At 45.7% G+C, this 23,777-nt stretch overlaps 1 long non-coding RNA gene across 1 annotated transcript in view; it reads right to left on the minus strand.

Moving 5' to 3' along the window:
* Positions 1–5,138: 5,138 nt before the first annotated feature.
* Positions 5,139–23,777, minus strand: part of LOC140712753 (uncharacterized) — an 88,739-nt gene continuing 70,100 nt past the window's right edge. The window contains exon 3 of the long non-coding RNA XR_012094479.1: positions 5,139–9,407. This is a non-coding gene — a long non-coding RNA (uncharacterized lncRNA). The remainder of the gene's footprint in view (positions 9,408–23,777) is intronic.

A 23,777-nucleotide genomic window follows, 5' to 3' on the forward strand; every position in this document is an offset into this window, starting at 1 on the left:
TTGGGAGACACAGATCCAGCAAATAGGAACGTCATCTTCCATCTTGGTGAGATTAGGCAGAGGCTTAGAAGGGCTACTGTGAGTTTACACATCTGGAAGGTTTTAGCACAGTTCATGATGGATGATGACTGGTTAACAATTTAGGACATCTTTGATGATCAATCTAGTTCAGCATAGCTGTCTCTTGTCAGTTAAAAAAAAAAAAAAGCCAATCTCTGCAAAATATTTAAAGAGGTTTATTCTGAGCCCATAAGAGTGACCATGGCCCAGGGAACAGTCTAAAAGAGGTCCTGAGAAAGTGTGCCTGAGGTGGTTGAATTACAGCTTGGTTTTATACATTGTAGGGAGACAGAAGTTATAGGCAAAGACAAATCAATACATCTAAGGTATACATTGGTTTGGCCAGGAAAGGCAGGACATCTTAAGGAAGGAGAATTACAGGTCATAGGTGGATTCAAAGATTTTCTGATTTGGAATTGGTCAAAAGAGTTAAGCTAAAGACTTAAAGTCAGTAGAAAGAAATGCTTAGGTTGAGATAAGGGGGGTGGGCTGTGGTTCTTGTTATATAGATGAAGCCTTCAGATAGCAGGCTTCAGAGAGAATAGATGGTAAATGTCTCTTTTGGAATTTAACAGGTGTCAGATTCTTAGTTAATCTCTGCTAGATCTGGGAAAAGCCTAGCTGCATTAATAAAGATCCTCTACAATGCAAAATTTCTTCCTCAAAAGATGGCTTTTCAGGACCATTTCAAAATATGCCAAAGAAATATATTTTGGGGCAAAATATTTTAATTTTCATCAAGGTCTGTTATCTGTCATGTGATATTATACCAGAGTCAGGTTAGAATTTGGTATCTTATTACCAAAGAGTCTGTTTTGTCAGTCTTATGATCTCTATTTTAAGGTTAATGCTGGTGTGTTGTACCTAACTTTAAAAGGGAGAGAGTATAATGAGGTACGTACAACCCTTCCTTCCCATCATGGCCTGGAATTTAGTTTTTCAGCTTGCTCTGGGGTCCCCTCGGCCTAGACAGCCATCTATTCAGTTGGTTGGGGGCTTAGGATATAATTTTTGGTTTACACTCTTCAGGCTGATGATCAGGCAAGGCATAAACAGTTCAAATCAAATGCAGCTGGTTTTACAATTTGGCCCAGTTCCAGTCAAATTTCATCTGGGGGTTCAACTCTTTATGCCTTCTCAACTCAACTCAACAGTTAGATACCTCCAACATAACCATCTCCGTTGTGGATTTTCTTGTCAGAAGCCCAGCCCAGCCTCTCACTGAAGCCCTCCTAGTGAGTGACCATGGCTGTCACCACATGAACTAAAAGAATCATCCAGCCAAGCCCTGCCTAGTGCCCAGACCTACAGAAACAGGAGCAGTTTGGAGTGGTTTATTATCTAGCAATAGATAACTGAAGTAGCTACAAAGATCACTTTAGCATGATTTCCAGACAAAGTGCTCTCTCCTCAGAATTTGTAAGATTCTTCCAAACAGCAGCTGTAGAGCTGTAAGTATCCAATCCAGACAGATGGGAGAAAAGATAAAGCTCTTTACAAGTTGCTGTGGAAAACACCAATTCATGTTCTCTCTGCCTTCCAGTGAACTTGCAAATGAGCCAGCCCTCAAATGTTGCTCTGGATGTGACAAACCATCCCAGATGGACCCCTAAAGATCGCAGATAGCTTTGTATCTTTCCAAACCACATAAATCTTAGAATCTACAGGTTAGTTTTTTTGTTCTTTTGATTGTTTGTTTGTTTTAGACAGAGTTTCGCTCTTATTGCCCGGGCTGGAGTGCAATGGCCTGATCTTGGCTCACTGCAACCTCTGCCTCCTAGGTTCAAAGTATTCTCCTGCCTCAACCTTCCAAATAGCTGGGATTACAGGCACATGCCACCAGGCCCAGCTAATTTTTTGTATTTTTAGTAGAGACAGGGTTTCACCATGTTGGCCAGGCTGGTCTTGAACTCCTGACCTCAGGTGATCCACCTGCCTTGGCCTCTGAAAGTGCTGGGATTACAGGCATGAGCCACTGCTCATGGCCCAGTTTAGGGTTTATAGTGTACCAAACCATGAGATCCCTCCCAGTTCTGCTTATCTTAATGTAAAAGGACATTAAATATAAATTCTATAATTAATGACAATTAAAATTCTTTTTAATTTTTTTTTTTTTTTTTTTTTTTTTTTTTGAGACTGAGTCTCACTCTGTTGCCCAGGCTGGAGGGCAGTGGCACGATCTCGGCTCACTGTAACCTCTGCCTCCTGGGTTCAAGCGATTCTCTTGCCTCAGCCTGCTGACTAGCTGGGATTACAGGCGAGTGCCACCAAGCCTGCTAATTTTTGTATTTTTAGTAGAGGCCGGGTTTTACCATGTTGGCCAAGCTGGTCTTGAACTCCTGGTCTTAGGTGATCCGCCCACCTCGGCCTCCCAAAGTGCTGGGATTACACGCTTGAGCCACTGCGCCCGGCCTGCTAATTGGTTTTTTAACTAAAGAAATCAGTTATGGAGAATCAAACATAAAAAGGTATAAGGCAGGGCCGGGTGCGGCGGCTCAAGCCTGTAATCTCAGCACTTTGGGAGGCCGAGACGGGCAGATTACGAGGTCAGGAGGTCGAGACCATCCTGGCTAACATGGTGAAACCCCGTCTCTACTAAAAAACACAAAAAACTAGCCAGGCGAGGTGGCGGGCGCCTGTAGTCCCAGCTACTCGGGAGGCTGAGGCAGGAGAATGGCATAAACCCAGGAGGCGGAGCTTGCAGTGAGCTGAGATCTGGCCACTGCACTCCAGCCTGAGGGACAGAGTGAGACTCCATCTCAAAAAAAAAAAAAAAAAAAGTATAAGACAAAAAGAAAAAGTCAAATGGTGTCAATTATGGTGTCCCAGACTCCCAAGTAGGAATCCTTGCAGAAATTTTCCATGTTTATATAATAACCATCATAAACATTGAACATTTACTATGTGTCAAGTACTCTCCTAAACACGTTATATGCATTAATTCAGCGGACAGCAAACTTTTTATGTAAAAGTTAGATAGTAAATATTTTAGCCTTTGTGGAGCATTTGGTCTCTGTTGCAACTACTCAACACTTCGTTGTAGTATGAAAGCAGCTATAGGGTATATGTAAACTATGGATGCAGCTATGTTCCAATAAAATTTTATTTATAAAAACAAGCTACAGGGCCGGGGGCAGTGGCTCATGCCTGTAATCCTAGCACTTTGGGAGGCTGAGGCAGGCAGATCACGAGGTCAGGAGATGGAGACTATCCTGGCCAACATAGTGAAATCCCGTCTCTACTAAAAATACAAAAATTAGCTGGGGTGGTGGCGCACGCCTGAAGTCCCAGCTACTCGGGAGGCTGAGGCAGGAGAATCACTTGAACCCTAGAGGCGGAGGTTGCAGTGAACCGAGATTGGGCCACTGCTCTCCAGCCTGGTGACAGAGAGAGACCCCATCTCAATTAAACAACAACAACAACAAAAAAGCAGCAGCCAGATTTGGCCTGTGGCTAGTAGTTTGCCAACTCCTGAATTATACTCATGTAATAGTCAAAAAAACCTTATGAGGCTTATTATCACTATTTTACAGATAAGGAACTAGGGATAGATACAGAAACAGAGAACTCAAGTAAATTGCCCAACAAGTTATCAAGTAGTGAAACTGAGATGTAATCCCAGGCTGTCTATCTCCAGGGTGTTTTTTAGCCACTATTTTTTAAAGCACGTATGTATGCATGTATGTTTTTAAATTTTTTATTTTATTTATTTATTTTTTGCCCCAGCTCACTCTGTTGCCCCAGCTGGAGAACAGTGGCATGAACACAGCTCACTGCAACCTCCACCTCCCAGACTCAAACAATCCTCTTCTTTCAGCCTCACAAGTAGCTAGGACCACAAGCATGCACCACCATGCCTGGCTAATTTTTTTAATTTTGTAGAACCAGGTCTTGCCATGTTGCCCAGGCTGGTCTTGAACTCCTGGTGAGAGATGAAGCCAGCTGGACTTCCTGGGTCAAGTGGGGACTTGGAGAACTTTTCTGTTTAGTTAGAAGATTGTAAATGCACCAATCAGTGCTCTGTGTCTAGCTAAAGGATTGTAAATGCACCAATCAGCACTCTGTAAAAATGCACCAATCAGTGTTCTGTGTCTAGCTAAAGGATTGTAAACACACCAATCAGCACTCTGTAAAAACGCACCAATCAGCACTCACTATCTAGCTAAAGGATTGTAAACACACCAGTTAGCACTCTGTAAAATGTACCAATCAGCACTTTGTAAAATGAACCAATCAGCATGCTGTAAAATGGACCAATCAGCAGGATGTGGGCAGGGCCAAATAAGGGAATAAAAGTTGGCCACCCCCCAGCGAGCAGCAACAACCCCTTGAGGTCACCTTCCATACTGTGGAAGCTTTGTTCCTTTGCTCTTCACAATAAATCTTGCTGCTGCTCATTCTTTGGGTCTCCACCGCCTTTAAGAGCTGTAACACTCACTGCGAAGGTCTGAGTCTTCATTCTGGAAGTCAGCAAGATCACGAGCTCACCAGAAGGAAGAAACTCTGGACACATCTGAAGGAGCAAACTCCGGACACACCATCTTTAAGAACTGTAACACTCACCACGAAGGTCCGCAGCTTCATTCTTGATGTCAGTGAGACCAAGAACCCACTGGAAGGAACCAATTCCGGACACACTGGCATCAAGTCATCTGCTCACCTTAGCCTCCCAAAGTGCTGGGATTACAGATTTGAGCCACTGCACCCGGCTGTGTTGTTTTGTTTGTTGTTTTTTTCTCTGAGATGGAGTCTCGCTGTGTCACCCAGGCTGTAGTACAGTGGCATAATATCGGCTCCCTGCAACCTCCACCTCCCAGGTTCAAACAATTCTCCTGCCTCAGCCTTGCAAGTAGCTGGGACTACAGGCTCGTGCCACCATACCCAGCTAACTTTTTGTGTTTTTAGTAGAGACAGGGTTTCACCGTGTTAGCCAGGATGGTCTTGATCTCATGACCTCAAGATCTGCAGATCTCAGCCTCCTAAAAGTGCTGGGATTACAGGCGTGAGCCACCACACCCAGTCTGTGTGTATTTTTTTTTTAAACTCATACTGTACATGTTGTTTGGCATCTTGCTTTTCTCACTTAACAATGTCTTGCCTATCTTTCCACATATATAAGTCTACCTCATTCCTTTAATTTGCTGTATAGTATTCCATTGTAGGAATCACCAATCAGTAGACACCTGGACTGTTTCTATGCATGTGCCCTTAAAAACAATGCTTCACTGAGTATCCCTGTGCTGAGGCATTTGCATGCAGATGCTCACATAGCTAAGAATGAAGGAAAAATTATTATAAATAAAAAATGGTTGGACCGGGTGAGGTGGCTCACACCTGTAATCCCCACACTTTGGGAAGGTGAAATGGGAGGAGCGCTTGAGGTTAGAAGTTCGAGGCCAGCCTAGGCAACAAAGTGAGACCTCATCTCTACAAAAAATAAACAAAATTAGGCCAGGTGTGGTGGTTCACGCCTGTAATTATAGCACTTTGGGAGGCCGAGGCAGGCGGATCATCTGAGATCAGGAGTTCATGACCAGCCTGACCAACACGGAGAAACCCTGTCTTGACTAAAAATACAAAATTAGCCAGACGTGGTGGCGCATGCTTGTAATCCCAGCTACTAGGGAGGCTGAGGCAGGAGAATCGCTTGAACCCAGTACATGGAGGTTGCGGTGAACCAAGATCACACCATTGCACTCTAGGCCTGGGCAACAAGAGTGAAACTATGTCCCCCACTCAAATATAAAAAAAAGGTCAGCAACAACATAAAACCACTAGAGGGACCAATTGAGGAGCTGGTGTGGCCAGAGGCTAGAAGCTGGGTGGGAATGACTGTCGTGCCTGGTGTCATGTATGAGACAGATGCAGCCGCTGCTGGGAAGGCCCCCAGATGCAGAAAGGGGAAAGAAATATGCTGGATCTCCCATTCAGTTATTCACCCTTCAGTCTCCTGCCAGGACTTTCCATTGGCTGATTCTAAACGAAAACCAGTTGGCAAAGGGGCCTAGGAACTGTAGTTTGCAGCGCTCAGCCCCTGTGGGACAGAGTGGAGCAGAAGGGTAGGGAATGGGTCGGAAAGCAAACAGGCAATGACTGATGGAAAGAATATTGTGTTTTACGTTTTGAAATACTATGCAGCCATAAAAAAGAATGAGTTCATGTCCTTTGCAGGGACATGGATGAAGCTGGAAACCATCATTCTCAGAGAACTAACACAGGAACAGAAAACTAAACACCGCATATTCTCACTCATAAGTGAGAGTTGAAAAATGAGAACACAAAGACACAGGGAGGGGAACATCACACACTGGGGCCTGTCAGGGGTGGGGTTCCAGGGGAAGGACAGCATTAGGACAAATACCTAATGCACGCAGGGCTTAAAACCTAGATGATGGGTTAATGGGTGCAGCAAACCACCATGGTACATGTATACCTATGTAACAAACCTGAACATTCTGCACATGTATCCCAGAACTTAAAGTATAAAAAAAATGCCAAATTGCCCACCAATGCGGCTACAAAGATTTATAGTTCCAAGTATGTCTATTTTCCAGCAAATTCCCCAGCACCATGGAGATTTATCCATCTAAGTTAAAATGGTTTTCTGCTATTTTAATTTGCATTTCCTTAATTATGAATGCAGTTGAACATCTTCCCATGTGTTTATATACCATTAATATTTATTTTGTTTAGTATTTAATGCATGCTATTTAATATTAATTTTTCTTTTAACAGTAGGTTTATATCTTTTGTCAATTTTTTAAAATTTTTTCCCCAAATTAAAACTAGTGTCAGTAGAACGCCAATTTTCCTAAGTTGTTGGACTTATTACTTGTAAGAAATATATGTGCCAATCTTAAGTGTTGTAAATATTTTCCCCCAGAATACTCTGCTTTTTAACGTTTTAGTTGCACGTTGTACTATGCTGTTTTTAATTTTTATGTAGCCAAATATAAATCTTTTTCTTCTTCTATATCCTCTGGATGAAAGATTTCTTCTTTTGCTTAAAAAGACCTTTTCCTCAAGATTATACAAATATTGGAAGGGGAGAATATTTTTAAATTTTCTTCTGTGTTTTCTCTGCTCTAGACAAGGACTATCATGATGACTAGCACTTTGGGTCTCTTTATTCTCCCAGGTTAAAAGCTGTTTGGTTTGAGAATACACTCTTATACATCCTGCATTCTGTCCTCATTAATCTCCAAAGCAATTTCTTAATTAACAAGAGAAACGCTTTTTCTCTCATCTGAGATATACAATGTAGTGAACTTGGAAACTGACAAGCCTTCTTTTCTCTGAGTATCTCTGCCTTGTCAACTCTTGTAGGCTATCAACTAGTCTAAGTTTTTATTCTAGGATGTGGATTGTAATGAAGAAGGCCTTGAGTTAAAAGGGAGTTGGAGACAATATTGAAATATGACTAGAGGCTCGGTTCTCCAATATATGCAAAAGTTTTCTTCTCTGCAGTAGAGTAGAGATGGTGCCTACAGTGATTTCACAATTCTAGCTGGTACTATGAGGTTCATACAAACATGGTCCACAAATGCAGGAACCATGTGTGTTTTGTGTTTAACTGTTGTATTCCTGGCATTTTGCATGGTACGTGGTACAGCAATGATCCTCAAAAAATATTTACTGATTTGAAGATTCTATAAGTCAGAATGATTTGTATCTTCTCCAACATATCTGGATCCTAAGGGGTGATGCCAACAAGAGTCCTGGAAAAAAGTGTTTCTGTTATGACATGGCATGGTTAGGTCTTGAAGTATACATTTGCTTGTATTTGATGTATACCTTTGTGCTGTGTTTTCTTAATAATCCCCCAAAAGCTCCTTTCCCCGCTTTCCCTAGGCCACAATGTTGCAGAAAAAAAGTTCAAGAATTGCTAACTTGACTGTGACTCGAAAGGATTAAAATGCATGCTTACAAACCAGTTTCTTAAACCAGTTCCTTAATTCACAAAGACTAGATATAATTATAGCTGCGAATAGGGAGAAGACAGAAGAACAGGCAGCTTGATTGCAGGGGAAAGTGAAAGGAAACAGAGACTTGAAGGAAGAAGAAAGGAGAAAAAGATCTTTCATCATGAAGGTGGAATGACAGGGGAAAATTTTCACACACCCTGTAAACAAACACATAATCCGAGGACAATCCACATATCACCTTTGTAGACATTTAAAGTCACCTTACCTTGAAGAGGAGGAACTCAGATGCCTTGGGTTAAAAGTGGCCCAATCGTCTGATAGAACTGATATTTGTGGTTTCTTTTGAATAAAAGAAAGAAACTGAAAGAAAACTGACCCTCCCAGTCTTAAAACTTGAGAAAGTTACATTTGTCTTACTCTGAGTTCCTTCCTCATGAAGCCAATCATCAGGCCTCCCAGATATTATCAAGGAACTGAAACTTGCCAGATCACTGCATCTGGACAATGAGAAGCCAGACACCTCACCCATCATGATTGCCTAAGCAACCACCTGCTTCTTGTTGACCAGTTCCTCCCCTTTACTCCTCCCTAATTATCATTTTCCCAAAAATGGTTACATTTCTTTTCTGTTATACAAACCCTAATCAGTCAGGGAGATAGATTTGGGACTTATCTAGAACTGATCTCCCATCTCCTCAGCTGCAGCACCCAACTAAAGCCTTCTTCCCTGGCAATATCCATTGTCTCAGTGATCAAACAGCAGGACCTAGACAGAACCCCTGGCATTTCGGTAACAGGGTAAATAAATGGATGTGCAAGGAAAACCTCTTCATCTGAAATAAAGGGCAGATGAACACTAAACCTCAGGATGGTGCCAATGAACACAGGTTGGATTGTTTCCACTTTTTAACTATTATGAATAATGCTGTTATGAACATTGTATGTAAGTAGAGGAAGGAGTCTAAAGGCCCGGGGAAACAAGAATGATGCATGAATCTGTTATGAATAGCCTGCCCTGTCACTCTGAAACACACTCAACCCTGGAAGAGCCTGGAGGACATCCCCTATACCCAGGCATTATGGATGCAATAGTATGGAAACTTGAGCATTCTTATAAAACTCTGTTGCAGCTGTTCTTTGCCAGTAGGAGATGGTGGCAAAAGATGTTGCCATGAAATTGTATTTCCTGATCTCAACTGGCATAAAAGATCCAGGAGTGGTAGAGGCCAGTGGCAATCCTTAGCTTGCAGTGACAAGGTGTCTTAGTCAGTTTGGGTTTAGTCAGTCATAATACCATAGATGGGTACTTAAACAATGAACATTTATTGTTCAAGTTCTGGAGACTGGAAGTGCTGAGATTAGGGTGCCAGCATGGCTGGTTTGTGGTAAAGGCTTGCCTACTGGTTCACAGATGGCTATCTCCTTGAAAGGAATAAAAATTAGAAACTTAAGTTAGGCCATTTTGAAACTTAGAAAAACAACCCACTCAGACCCACCCAACACCAGATGGCCACTCAGACCCACCCAACACCAGATAGCCCCTTAGTAAACACCCAATATCCCCGGAACGCAAACAGAAAAATAATTCCAGGAAAAACCCCTCATACGAGCCCACCCCAACCAATCAGAGAACTAGCCTACCCCAACCAATCAGAAAAGACACACCCTGCTCGCACCATAGCTGGCTCCAATCATTTTGAACCTTAAGCCTTGTTTGAATCTCACACCTTAAGCTTTGTTTGAATTTCGTGCCTTGTTTGAACCGGTGGTGTTTGCCTATATAAACTACCTGTAACAAGCAATCGGGGTCCTTTGCCACCTTTGTGCAGAGGACCCTAGCGCGCTAGTAATAAATCTCTCTGCTGTGACTCCCGTGTTGAGTGGTCTCTCAAGACGACCCCCTATCCCAGGAAGGAATCTAAACCTAGGTTCCAACATTTGGGGGCTCGTCCAGGATTTGGGGGTCGTCCGAGGACCCTCGACCCCTCCGACGGAGACCCGTTTGGCCCGGGCCACTGACCGCCGACTGAACGAACGGACGGACTCGACCAGGTACTTTCGTTTCATTTTGTCTTCTGCCTGTCTTGCTGGCTACTCTGGGGAGTACTCCGTTTGAATTGAGTGTGGAAGGGGGACAGACGTGTCTGGCACCTTCCCACTTGCGCCCCGGGGGACGCCCTGGTGGTTGTCTGGAGGAAGGCTGACGACTCTGTCAGCCTCCTCAAATCTGTAGGCAGGTCGCCCCTGCCATCTGAAATGCCCTGGCGTTTGTCCGGAGGAAGGCTGACGACTCTGTCAGCCTCCTCAAATCCGTAGGCAGGTCGCCCCTGCCATCTGAATCCTTTGTAAATTTGTGGTGCCACTCTCCTGCCGTGCGGCTCCTCTGTATTTGTCTGGTCTCTGTTTATGTGACTGTCATTGTGTGGTTGTGTGTGAACGAGTCTCTGGACGAAATGGGACAGGCACTAACGACACCTTTAACCCTGACTCTGACTCACTTCCCTGACGTTCGGGCACGAGCCCACAGTCTCTCAGTAGAAGTCCGTAAAGGACGCTGGCAAATTTTTTGCTTGTCTGACTGGCCCACCCTCCATGCGGAGTGGCCCCGAGACGGAACCTTTGCCCTCTCAATTATCTTGCAGGTTAAAGCAAAAGTGATGGATCCTGGGCCACGCGGTCACCCGGACCAGGTGGCCTACATAATCACCTGGGAGGACCTGGTCCAAAACCCTCCTTCTTGGGTGAAACCCTTCCTCCAAACCCCTTCCTCATCCCAGTCCACCCTCCTTGCCTTAGAAGCCCCAAAGAACCGGACTCTGGACCCGCCTAAGCCAGTCCTCCCGGATGAACATCAGAGAGACCTTCTCCTCTTTGACTCACCGCCTTCTCCACCTCAAAATCCCCTCCTGAGGCCCCTGCCCTACAACTCGCCCTCGGCCCCTGTTTTGTCCCCAGTCCCTCCTTCTACCCCTTCTGCCCCCACTCTTTCGTCAGCCTCTTCTTTAATCCCATCTCCCTCTCCAGCCCCGCCCGAACTCACCCCTAGGATGCCGCCACCGACCCCTCGTCTCTGCTTGCGGCGGACTGAGGACCCAAATAGCCCTTCCACCTGGCAATCCTCTCTATTTCCTCTCCGCACCGTCGACCGCACGATCCAGTATTGGCCATTCTCTGCCTCCGACCTCTACAATTGGAAAACCCACAACCCCTCCTTTTCCCAAGATCCTCGGGCCCTAACCTCGCTGATGGAATCCATTCTCCTCACCCACCAACCCACCTGGGATGATTGTCAGCAACTTTTGCAGGTCCTCCTGACCACCGAAGAAAGGCAACAGGTCCTCCTGGAAGCCATGGAAAATGTGCCGGGGCCAGGAGGCCTCCCAACCCAACTCCCCAATGAGATAGATGAGGGATTTCCCCTCGCCCGCCCGGACTGGGATTATGAAACAGCACCAGGTAGGGAGCGTCTCCGAATCTATCGCCAGACTCTGTTGGCGGGTCTCAAAGGGGCAGGAAAACGCCCCACCAATTTGGCTAAGGTAAGAACTATAACTCAGGAGAAGAACGAAAGCCCGGCAGCCTTTATGGAGAGGCTGCTGGAAGGGTTCCAAATGTACACCCCATTTGATCCAGAGGCTCTAGAACATAAGGTTACCGTGGCCATGTCGTTCATAGATCAGGCAGCACCAGACATCAAAGGAAAGCTCCAAAGATTAGATGGGATTCAGACCTATGAATTACAGGAATTGGTTAGAGAGGCAGAAAAAGTGTATAATAAGAGAGAAACCCCCGAGGAAAGGGAGGCCAGGCTAGCGAAAGAACAAGAGGAACGGGAGGATCGAAGAGACCGAAAGAGAGATAAGCACTTGACAAAAATCCTGGCAGCAGTAGTAACAGAGAAAGGGCCAGGGAGACAGGGGGAGAAGCGGAGGCGGCCAAAAGTAGACAAGGACCAGTGCGCCTACTGCAAAGAACGAGGGCATTGGATCAAGGACTGTCCCAAGCGTCCTAGAGACCAGAAGAAACCTGCTCCTGTCCTCACCTTAGGTGAGGACAGCGAATAGGGGTGTCAAGGCTCTGGAGCCCCCCCCCGAGCCCCGGCTAACTCTCTCTGTAGGGGGGCACCCCACCACCTTCCTGGTGGACACAGGGGCCCAGCATTCGGTGTTGACAAAGGCAAATGGACCCCTGTCTTCTCGTACTTCTTGGGTTCAAGGGGCAACAGGGGGAAAGCTGCACAAGTGGACCAACCACCAGACAGTTAATCTTGGACAAGGGATGGTAACACATTCCTTCTTGGTGGTGCCCGAATGCCCATACCCCCTTCTAGGGCGAGATCTTTTGATCAAGCTCGGAGCTCAAATTCACTTCTCCGAGGAAGGGGCCCAAGTGTTAAACCAGGACGGCCAGCCCATCCAAATTTTGACTGTGTCACTGCAAGATGAACACCGGCTTTTTGACACCCCGGTCACCACCAGCCTCCCTGATGTTTGGTTACAAGATTTTCCCCAAGCTTGGGCGGAAACGGGAGGACTTGGGCGGGCCAAGTGTCAAGCCCCAATTATAATTGATCTAAAGCCCACGGCGGTGCCTGTGTCTATCAAACAATATCCCATGAGCCGAGAGGCTCATATGGGTATTTGGCAGCACATTATCAAATTTCTAGAACTTGGAGTTTTGCGACCTTGTCGCTCACCCTGGAATACTCCTCTTCTGCCAGTAAAAAAGCCTGGTACCCAGGATTACAGGCCTGTCCAAGATTTGAGAGAAATTAACAAAAGAACTGTGGATATCCATCCCACGGTCCCCAATCCTTACAACTTGCTCAGTACCTTAAAACCAGACTACAGCTGGTATATAGTACTGGACTTAAAAGATGCCTTCTTTTGTTTACCCCTGGCCCCCCAAAGCCAGGAACTCTTTGCCTTGAGTGGAAAGACCCTGAGAGAGGAATCTCAGGCCAATTGACCTGGACCCGACTTCCCCAAGGGTTCAAGAACTCTCCCACTCTCTTCGATGAGGCTCTCCACTGGGACCTAACCGACTTCCGGACCCAGCGTCCAGAAGTGACCTTGCTCCAGTATGTAGATGACCTCCTCCTGGCGGCCCCCACAAAGGAAGCCTGCATGCAAGGTACTAGGCATCTACTCCAGGAACTGGGTGAGAAGGGATACCGGGCATCCGCCAAGAAGGCACAAATTTGTCAGACCAAGGTAACCTACCTGGGGTACATACTGAGTGAGGGGGAAAGGTGGCTCACCCCTGGGCGCATAGAGACTGTGGCTCGCATTCCACCGCCCCGGAATCCCAGAGAGGTGCGTGAATTCCTGGGAACTGCTGGGTTCTGTCGCTTGTGGATACCTGGTTTCGCTGAACTGGCCACCCCCCTTATACCCTCACCAAGGGAAGCACCCCTTTTACCTGGCAGGAGGAACATCAGTTGGCTTTTGAGACTCTAAAGAAAGCACTCCTCTCTGCCCCAGCCCTTGGGTTACCGGATACCTCAAAACCTTTCACCCTCTTCTTAGATGAGAGGCAAGGAATTGCAAAAGGAGTCTTAACCCAGAAATTGGGGCCCTGGAAGAGACCGGTAGCATATCTGTCTAAAAAACTAGATCCTGTAGCAGCCAGTTGGCCCCCGTGTCTCTGCATCATGGCAGCCACCGCTATGTTAGTAAAAGACTCTGCTAAGTTAACCCTTGGGAAGCCATTGACTGTTATTACTCCACATGCTCTAGAGGCCATAGTGCGACAGCCCCCGGACCGGTGGATTACCAACGCACGCTTGACCCACTACCAGGCCCTCCTATTGGACACAGACCGCGTCCGGTTTGGCCCTCCGGTCACCCTGAACCCTGCAACGCTGCTGCCGCTACCAGAAGACCAACTGAGCCCTCACGACTGTCGGCAGGTGTTGGCAGAAACCCACGGAACGCGGGAGGACCTCAAGAACACAGAACTCCCAGACGCGGACCCCACATGGTATACAGACGGCAGCAGCTATCTTGACTCAGGTACCCGGAGGGCGGGAGCGGCAGTGGTAGATGGCCACACCACCATTTGGGCACAGTCACTGCCCCCTGGCACATCTGCACAAAAGGCTGAGCTAATAGCACTAACAAAGGCCCTATAGCTGTCCAAGGGGAAAAAGGCTAATATTTATACAGATAGCCGATATGCTTTTGCAACGGCTCATACCCATGGAAGTATTTATGAAAGAAGAGGTCTCCTAACATCAGAGGGGAAAGAAATCAAGAACAAAGCTGAAATAATTGCCTTATTAAAAGCCCTCTTCCTCCCACGAGAAGTAGCCATAATCCACTGTCCCGGACATCAGAAAGGACAGGATCCAGTTGCAGTGGGAAACAGACAGGCAGACCACGTGGCCAAGCAGGCAGCCATGGCAAAAGTACTAACCTTAGCCTCAGAACCCAACAAAACCGACCAGGATGGACACACCTACACCCCAGAAGACCAGGAAGAGGCAAGAGCCATAGGAGCTATAGAAAACAAGGACACCAAGAACTGGGAAAAAGAAGGAAAGACAGTCCTCCCACAAAAAGAAGCCGTGGCTATGATCCAGCAGATGCACGCCTGGACACACTTAGGTAGCCGGAAGTTAAAAATGTTGATTGAAAAAACTGACTTTCTAATTCCTAAGGCAAGTACTCTAATAGAACAGGTGACTTCTGCCTGCAAGGTCTGTCAGCAGGTGAATGCTGGGGCTGCTCGAGTGCCAGCGGGGATACGAACCCGTGGCAGCCGCCCAGGGACTTATTGGGAAGTGGACTTCACTGAAGTAAAACCTCACTATGCGGGGTATAAGTACTTACTGGTGTTTGTAGATACCTTTTCAGGATGGGTAGAAGCCTACCCCACCTGACAAGAAACGGCACACATAGTAGCCAAGAAGATTCTAGAAGAAATCTTTCCTAGATTTGGACTTCCCAAGGTAATTGGGTCAGACAACGGGCCGGCCTTCGTTTCCCAGGTAAGTCAGGGGCTAGCCAGGATACTGGGGATTAATTGGAAATTGCATTGTGCTTATAGACCCCAGAGCTCAGGACATGTAGAAAGAATGAATAGAACAATAAAAGAGACCCTTACTAAATTGACCTTAGAGACTGGCCTAAAAGATTGGAGACGCCTCCTATCTCTAGCCCTTTTAAGAGCCCGAAATACACCTAATCGCTTTGGGCTCACTCCATATGAAATCCTCTATGGAGGACCTCCCCCTTTGTCCACCCTGCTTGACTCTTTTTCTCCCTCCAACCCTAAGACTGACCTACAGGCCCGGCTAAAAGGACTACAAGTAGTACAGGCCCAAATCTGGGCCCCCTTGGCAGAACTGTACCAGCCAGGACATCCACAGACCAGCCACCCCTTCCAGGTGGGGGACTCCGTCTACGTAAGATGACACTGTTCTCAAGGATTGGAGCCCCGATGGAAAGGACCCTACGTTGTTCTCCTAACCACGCCCACAGCCATAAAGGTTGACGGAATCGCCACTTGGATCCACGCATCCCACACCAAGGCTGCTCCAGAGACGCCCGGACCAACACCACCCGGGACATGGAGACTCCGTCGCTCTGAGGACCCACTCAAGATAAGACTCTCTCGCACCTAATCCCTTACTTACTCCTAGTTCTCTTTCCCTGCGTCGCTAATGGTAGAAACCCCCATCAACCCTTTAACCTAACCTGGAGAATAACTCATTATAACACCCATGAAGTCCTAAATGAGACCTCACATGTTGCTCCTGTAGGGACTTGGTTCCCAGACCTCTATTTCAACCTAGATAAAATAGCAATGGTAGATGATATGGAAGGGGGAGAATGGAGAAAGCGGGCTAGAAGGGTGTCCATAAGCCAAAACGGGTTCTATGCCTGCCCCGGGTTCCGGACAGGAGAAATGAAAAAGACCTGTGGAGATATAACCTCCCTATTTTGCTATAGTTGGTCTTGTGTAACCACTAATGATGGGAAATGGAAATGGGCCACAAAACCCTGGTACATAACCATGTCCTATGTCCAGCCCTGCACCAGATCTTGGTATTCAGCCAATTGCAACCTGGTCCGTATCAAATTTGAAACAGTGGCAAAATCTGATACCCGTTGGACATTAGGGTTAATATGGGGCCTGTATTTATACCAAAAGCCATTGTTTGGGGTCCCTATCAGAATTCAGCTAATAGTAAGCCCCATCGAAGCCCCTGTCGCAATAGGGCCGAATCAGGTTTTATTAAAAGCCCCTCAGCCTCCTAAGCCAAAAGCCCCTCAGCCTCCTCAGCAGCCAAAAGTCCCTCAGGGCACTCCCCCACCTCTGAAACCTGCCTCCCCTAACGTCACCCACCAGCCCCTCGCCCCAGGGCTGGGTGACAGACTCTTAAATCTCATAAAGGGCGCCTATTTTGCCTTGAACCAGACAAAGCCAGAATCCACCTCTTCTTGCTGGCTATGCCTGGCTACAGGCCCCCCTTATTATGAAGGTGTTGCTTCCACTAATAGCTTTTCTAGTTCCACCAATCCTACTGGATGTGTATGGGAACAGCATAAGAAACTGACCCTGGCTGAGGTTTCCGGGACAGGAACCTGTATAGGCCAAGTGCCCCCTAGTCATCAGCATCTCTGTAGTGTTACCATGAAAGTACCTAGCTCCACTCACTATTTAATCCCCTCCGGGGCGGACTGGTGGGCTTGCAACACTGGACTCACCCCTTGTGTATCCACAGCTGTCTTTAATAGCAGCACAGACTACTGTGTGTTAGTACAGCTTGTCCCCCGGGTATACTATCACTCCGGAGACTCCTTTGACTTTCAATTTGAGCAGAAAACTCATATTAGACCAAAGAGAGAACCTGTTTCCCTTACCCTCGCTGTTATGTTAGGAATTGGAGTAGCAGCCGGGGTTGGGACCGGCACAGCAGCCTTAGTGAAGGGTAGCTACCATCTGCAACAGCTCAGAGCAGCTATGGACGAAGACCTTAGAGCCATAGAGCACTCTATCACAAAACTTGAAGAGTCTCTGACTTCTCTGTCTGAGGTTGTGTTGCAAAACCGGAGAGGACTAGAAATTGTCTTTCTAAAAGAGGGCAGGCTCTGTGCAGCCCTCAAGGAACAGTGTTGCTTTTATGCTGACCATTCCGGAGTAGTTAAAGATTCTATGGCAAAACTCAGAGAAAGATTAGACAAACGGAAAAAAGAAAGAGAATCCCAACAAAATTGGTTTGAAAATTGGTATAATCAGTCCCCTTGGTTTAGCACCTTAGTCTTCACTATCTTAGGTCCCCTTATCCTACTTATGCTCATTCTGACTTTCGGGCCGTGCATCCTTAACCGCTTGCTAGCCTTAATCAGAAATAGATTAAACTTAATACAAGCTATGGTCCTGACCCAACAATATCAGATCCTTAAGACTGATGAAGAAGCTCAAGATTGAGCGCCTGAGACAAAAAGAGGAGGGAATGAAAGGAATAAAAATTAGAAACTTAAGTTAGGCCATTTTGAAACTTAGAAAAACAACCCACTCAGACCCACCCAACACCAGATGGCCACTCAGACCCACCCAACACCAGATGGCCCCTTAGTAAACACCCAATATCCCCGGAACGCAAACAGAAAAATAATTCCAGGAAAAACCCCTCATACGAGCCCACCCCAACCAATCAGAGAACTAGCCTACCCCAACCAATCAGAAAAGACACACCCTGCTCGCACCATAGCTGGCTCCAATCATTTTGAACCTTAAGCCTTGTTTGAATCTCGCGCCTTAAGCTTTGTTTGAATTTCACGCCTTGTTTGAACCGGTGGTGTTTGCCTATATAAACTACCTGTAACAAGCAATCGGGGTCCTTTGCCACCTTTGTGCAGAGGAGGACCCTAGCGCGCTAGTAATAAATCTCTCTGCTGTGACTCCCGTGTTGAGTGGTCTCTCGAGACGACCCCCTATCCCAGGAAGGAATCTAAACCTAGGTTCCAACATCCTCACATGGCAAAGAGAGTGAGATCTTCTCTCTTTCTCTTCTCTAAGGACATAAATCCTATAGCAGGAGCTCCACCCTCATGAGCTCATCTATACTCAATTATTTCCCAAAGGCCCCACTTCCTAATACCATCTATTGGGGGTTAGGGTTTCAACTTACGAGATTTTGGGGGAACACAAATTGCATAACACAAGGTGAGTACAATTATCAGAGTAACCCACAGGGATGAAGTGTGTATGCTCAGAGGGTATGACCTCTCGGGATATGTAACATCGTGTAATCAGTCATGACTGTAGGAATTAAATACAAGGGCAGCCCAAAGTACTTCTTAACATATCCAGGCAATGATTCTAGGTCTAGTGGGGAGAAACCTAGTTTAAGTCACTGTAGTGGGAATTCACACACTCTTAGCCAGTTTCTTGAACTAAGCTAGTGCACAGACTTGGAACCCCAAAGGACACTGCAATGTGACCACAGGTGTGTTTTGTGGATCTTCAGTAAAACATTCCCCACAGACAAGCAGGGCCATTTCCCAGTGTGACTATAAACTGGAGAAAGGTAAGTATTTTGAGGGGGGGCGTTAATTGATTTTGGCTCTGAACTGATGCTAATCCATGGAGACATAAAGTAAGATGAGAAAATAAAGTAAGGAGAAAATAAAGTAAGATTAAATGAAACAAACACAACAACAACAACAACAAAAAATCCAGGATAGTCCACCACTCAGAGTAGAAGTTTACAGAACCCAGGTGACAGATGGAACCTTGACCAGAGTCTATTTCCCAGTGTGTCCAATGGCATGATGGAGCCATTCAGTGGTTATTACTCTAGTCTCAGAATGAATGGTGGGAAAGGGTATATTTAGCAACTGTTCTTTGATTGATGGAGTGAGGGAGGGCTATTATATTAAGAACATTCAACTGAAAGCCTCTGAAAATCCTCAGATCACCAAAATAGTGTTCCCAAAGTAATTCTGCAATCTGGGGGGAGTTCAGTGGCAACGGTTGTGCAACAGTGAGTGTACGTAATGCCACTGAATGCTACACTTAAAAATGGTTTAAAAAGGCCAGGCGCGGTGGCTCACACCTGTAATCCCAGCACTTTGGGAGGCCAAGGCGGGTGGATCACGGGGTCAGGAGATCGAGACCATCCTGGCTAACATGGTGAAACCCCGTCTCTATTAAAAATACAAAAAAAGTAGCCAGGTGTGGTGGCGGGCACCTGTAGTCCCAGCTATTTGGGAGGCTGAGGCAGAAGAATGGTGTAAACCTGGGAAGCAGAGCTTGCAATGAGCTAAGATCACGCCACTGCACTCCAGTGTGGGCGACAGAGCAAGACTGTGTCTCAAAAAAAAAAAAAAAGGGGCCGGGCGCGGTGGCTCAAGCCTGTAATCCCAGCACTTTAGGAGGCCGAGATGGGTGGATCACGAGGTCAGGAGATCGAGACCATCCTGGCTAACACGGTGAAACCCCATCTCTACTAAAAAATACAAAAAAAAAAAAAAAAAAAACTAGCCGGGCGAGGTGGCGGGCGCCTGTAGTCCCAGCTACTCGGGAGGCTGAGGCAGGAGAATGGCGTAAACTCGGGAGGCGGAGCTTGCAGTGAGCTGAGATCCGGCCACTGCACCCCAGCCTGGGCGACAGAGCAAGACTGTCGCAAAAAAAAAAAAAAAAAAAAAAAAAAAAAAAAAAAAAAAAAGGTTAAAATGATATATTTTACGTAGTATATATTTTGTCACAATAAAAAAGTAAATGATTATCAACAGCTCTGTTGTTTTAATTTGTACATATTATGTTTCTTTCATTTTAAAGTAGAAGCAGTAGATATTTAAAATCAAAAGATAATTTCAGGCCAGGCGCAGTGGCTCAAACCTGTAATCCCAGCACTCTGGGAGGCCGAGACGGGCAGATCACGAGGTCAGGAGATCGAGAACATCCTGGCTAACACGGTGAAACCCCGTCTCTACTAAAAAATACGAAAAAAAACTAGCTGGGCGAGGTGGCGGGCGACTGTAGTCCCAGCTACTCGGGAGGCTGAGGGAGGAGAATGGCATAAACCCAGGAGGGGGAGCTTGCAGTGAGCTAAGCACCCCAGCCTGGGTGACAGAGCGAGACTCCATCTCAAAAAAAAAAAAAAAAAAAAAAAAGATAATTTCAAACATTCCTTGTTGTCATTGAATTCAAGAAGAAAACTCCAAAAAAGAAAAACCACACAAAACTTGAATAAATCCGGGCGCAATGGCTCACACCTGTAATCCTAGCACTTTGGGAGGCTGAGGCAAGTGGATCACCTGAGGTCAGGAGTTCAAGACCAGCCTGGCCAACATGGCGAAACCCTGTCTCTACTAAAAATACAAAAATTAGCCAGGCGTGGTGGTGTGCACCTGTAATCCCATCTGCTTAGGAGGCTGAAGTGGGAAAATCGCTTGAACCCAGGAGGCGGAGGTTGCAGTGAGCCGAGATTGTGACACTGAACTCCAGCCTGGGTGACAGAGCAAGACTCCCTCTCACAATAAATAAATAATGAATAAATAAATAAATAAATAAAGTGTACTCCATATGTATTCAATTTATTTTATTTTATTTTTGTATGAACATAAATATACAATACAAATTTGAAATATATATGTAATTAATTGTGGGAAATGGGATCCATCATGAGGATAAAGCAGAGTTATGCAACAAGATGAAGCAACAAAAGTGATTTTTAAGGAAGATTGCAAATTATCTTAAGTAATTTAGAAAGATCACAATTTCCTGAGCTTTAACAGCATTAACAGGAAGCCTTAAGAACAAGGATGTGGTTAGGTGTGTCTATTGGTTTCTCAGAAAGACATGTAACACGAAAACCGCTGACATTAAGAGATAGGTAGCAACTTTAATAATTTACCAGCCTTGTATTTTCTCACATTCTTGTTTCAGAGACAGCTTGAAAATAGTCCGAAAGGAAGATAATTCCAAATTCCTGAGGATTTTCAGCAAGTGTTAAGTGTAGTATATAAAGTGATAACAGAGGATTATGTGGATGCATAACCCAGTGGCAACAAATTCCATTTTGGCCGTGAACTACTGAACAGATTCCCTGAATGTGTTCATTTGCTGAACAAATCTTATTTCAGCAAATGACAAAATAAGATTTGTTCAGCACATCTCATGTGAGTGCTCACATAGCGTAGGCTCTGTGGTCAGACAAACACTGGGCACTTCTCTTGGTATTATCACCTTAAGCTGTGTGTCTTGGGGAAAGTTACTCAGTTTCTCATTCCCTCCATTTCCTCGTGCACAAATGGAAGAAAACAAAGGTGTTGTGATGATTAAATGAGATACTGTATACAATATTTTTAGTACAATGTCCAGCACATGATGAGCCTTCAAGAAATGCTATCTACTAGTCCTACGTGCAATGCACCGTGGAGAGGGCTAAAAATGACATGTGTGGCATGAGTTGCAGTTTAATCCTATGCTCCACTTACTCTAAGTATCAGGTATGTGTTGCACTAGTTGGACTAGTGGCCAGGGGTCAGAGGAAAATAACAATCTCCCAAAAATGTCTTCCTTACTCTAGAGGAAGACAGAGTTAAGAAGAAAAGCTTTAGCTCAAGGAAAGGGCATTAGAGTTAGAATGGAGGGAAAAAAATATCTACTAATCAGAATATTCTATTGGCCACAGTCTCTGACCTTCTGGCAATTAAAATTTTAAAGTTAAAGATTACTTAAAATTGGCCGGGCGTGGTGACTCGTGCCTGTAATCCCAGTACTTTGGGAGGCTGAGGCGGGTGGATCACAAGGTCAGGAGTACGAGACCAGCCTGGCCAACATGGTAAAACCCTGTCTCTACTAAAAATACAAAAATTAGCCGAGTGTGGTTGTAGGCATCTGATCCCAGCTACTCGGTAGGCTGAGGCAGGAGAATCTGTTGAAATCAGAAGGTGGAGGTTGCAGTGAGGGGAGATCGTGCCACTGCACTCCAGCCTGGGCAACAAGAGCAAAGCTCTGTCTCAAAAAAAAAAAAAGATTACTTAAAATTTACTTGGAAACTTAAAAGTGCACCGTTAAGTAACTCCTGGGACCAAGCAGATGTCATAAGAAAAATTAAGAAATATTTGCCATTGCAAGACAAAAAAAAAAAATGTTTTTTAATTTTAAGAAATACTTAAATTGAGTCATAATGAATGATATGGTGGGGTCTGTGTCCCTACCTAAATCTCATGACAAATTGTAATCCCCAATGTTGGAGGCAGGGTCTGGTGGGAAATGATTGGATCCTGGGTGCAGATTTCCCCTTTGGTGCTGTTCTTGTGATAGTGAGTGAATTATCAGGAGATCTGGTTGTTTAAAAGTGTGTAGCACCTCCCTGCTCTCTCTATTCCTCGTGCTCTGGCCCTGTAAGACGTGCCTGCTTCTCTTCTGCCTTTCACCATGATTGAAAGTTTCCTGAGGCCTCCCCAGCATGCTTCCTGTACAGACTGTGGAAACGTGAGCCAATTACTCTTTTATTTATAAATTACCCAGTTTCCAGTGGTGCACACCTGTAATCCCAGAACTTTGGGAGGCTGAGGTGGGTGCATCACCTGAGGTCAGGAGTTCGAGGCCAGCCTGACCAACATGGAAAAACCCTGTCTCTACTAAAAATACAAAATTAACCGGGCATAGTGGCACATGCCTGTAATTCCAGCTACTTGGGATGCTAAGGTGGGAGAATTGTTTGAACCCTAGAGGCAGAGACTGCAGTGAGCCAAGATCATGCCATTGCACTCCAGCCTGGTCAATGAGAGCAAAACTCCGTCTCAAAAAAAAAAAAATTTACCCAGTTTCAGGTATTTCTTTTTAACAGTGCAAGAATGGACTAATACAAAGAAAATAGCAAATTTCAGACTGGGTGTGGTGGCTCATGCTTGCAATCTCAGCACTTTGGGAGCCTGAGGTGGGAGGATCACTTGAGGCCAGGAGTTCAAGACCAGCCTGGGCAATATAGTGAGACCCAACTGCTACAAAAAATTTTAAAGTTAGCTGGGTGTGGTGGCAAGCACTTGTATTCTCAGCTACTTGGGAGGTTGAGGCAGGCAGGAGGAGCACTTGAGCCCATGAATTTGAGATTGCAGTGAGTATCTCAATCAGTACCACTGCACTCCAACCTGGGCAACACAGCAAGACCCTGTCTCAAAAAAAGATAGTTTTCAAAAATGAACATAAGGTATAAACTAACACCAACATTCAACATGTACACACACACACACACACACACACACACACACATGCAGTTGGCCCTCTGTATTTGTGGGTTCCACATCCGGGGATTCAACCAACCACAGATAAAAAATATTTGGAAAATAAAAATTCCACCCTGAGCTTCTGGACCTCAGCACCAGCCCCAGGGCTGCTCCAGGGGCCACATGGCTGAAGGGAGCACAGGGAGCTACCAGAGGCAGAATGAAGAGACTGAAGCAATGACAGCCACTTATTCTGAGGAATTACATGTCATTGATGACTATGCCAAAACATTTTGTATTAGAATTAGCGATGATATTGATTACCCCAAATGGACACTTTGCTCGTAGGTGATGCTACTGAATTAATATCCAGGTACAGCTCCACCTACTTATTAATAGGTAAGCCTCTTGGCTTAAAGGACAAGAATGTGCAGATTTATCAAATTGCCTTGAGAAAATACAATTCGGAATATTGGTGGAAATATTCTTTACCTGTGGGTGGAGAAAAAAAGAGATGCTCGACTGGGCACCATGGCTCATGCCTATAATCCCAGCACTTTGGGAGGCCGAGGTGGGCGGATCACAAGGTCAGGAGATCTAG

This window comes from Chlorocebus sabaeus, chromosome 11, assembly GCF_047675955.1.
Source record: "Chlorocebus sabaeus isolate Y175 chromosome 11, mChlSab1.0.hap1, whole genome shotgun sequence".
NCBI classification, from domain to species: domain Eukaryota; kingdom Metazoa; phylum Chordata; class Mammalia; order Primates; family Cercopithecidae; genus Chlorocebus; species Chlorocebus sabaeus.